We start from the raw sequence: 868 nt of genomic DNA, 5'->3' as shown, positions 1-868 counted from the left end.
TATGGAAGGTTAAAGTTTAAAGGTTTAAAGCGAAAATCATTACCAGTTTAGATATTTTTAATGGGATCTTTTCATATATTTTAGGTATTTTTAATGGGATCTTTTCATATTTTTATTATTTACATTGACTAATATTAGGCAGATGAACTAAGTTCGGTATTCTTTGAAATTTGAGAGAGCTAGGCCAGATACAACAGAAGGTACGATTAAGAAAATAAAGCAAGAACCAACAAAGAAACAGTAATACCGTGTTTGGATTTTTTTTTATTACAATAATACAATCTTTGCATAGTGAAACACAAAATAACACACTTTTTTGTTTGATTCGATCACTAATATAAATCTTTAAGGAAAGTTCAAATGAAAAGACTTAAACGACTGTCCCTTCGGGGACATCCGATAAAATTGGAACGATACAGAGAAGATTAGCATGGCCCCTGCGCAAGGATGACACGCACAAATCGAGAAATGGTCCAAATTTTCTATATATATGAACAAAAGATGATACAAAGTAGGATCTTAGTTTTGGGCTTTCTTGGCAAAAAAAAAATAAAAAACAAGAGGGACCCTTCAAAAACAGCAAAAGCGCGTTAGGAACACGCGCGTCTCCCTTTTTTTCTCTCGCGGCGAACCTCAAGTCTTCGTTTTCTCTGCATCAAATCGACGGCACAACCGTCGACTCTGGCCTCCGTCGACTTTCCAGACTCGACTGAAGCCTCTTTCTCTCCCCAGCTCAAAGATCCAATGTCTCTTCCACCGACGGATTTAATTGACCAACTCCGCCACGAGATCCATGAAGAAGCTCCTCCTCCGGCCATCATTCTTCCTCCTGCCTCTGGGCCTGTCAGTGTCGCTCCTGCCAGTGTTG

The 868-nt window shown here is 39.1% G+C and overlaps 1 non-coding gene across 1 annotated transcript; it reads left to right on the top strand.

Annotated features, from left to right (window-relative positions):
* The first annotated feature begins 380 nt into the window (after positions 1-380).
* On the top strand, positions 381-483 carry LOC130500597 (U6 spliceosomal RNA). Its single transcript, XR_008939214.1, has one exon. It is a non-coding gene; the product is annotated as a U6 spliceosomal RNA (small nuclear RNA).
* The last annotated feature ends 385 nt before the right edge of the window (positions 484-868 follow it).

Source organism: Raphanus sativus, chromosome 9, assembly GCF_000801105.2.
Source record: "Raphanus sativus cultivar WK10039 chromosome 9, ASM80110v3, whole genome shotgun sequence".
NCBI classification, from domain to species: domain Eukaryota; kingdom Viridiplantae; phylum Streptophyta; class Magnoliopsida; order Brassicales; family Brassicaceae; genus Raphanus; species Raphanus sativus.
The sequence above is the reverse complement of the archived record's forward strand: the minus strand, read 5'-3'. Positions and strand labels throughout refer to the sequence as shown.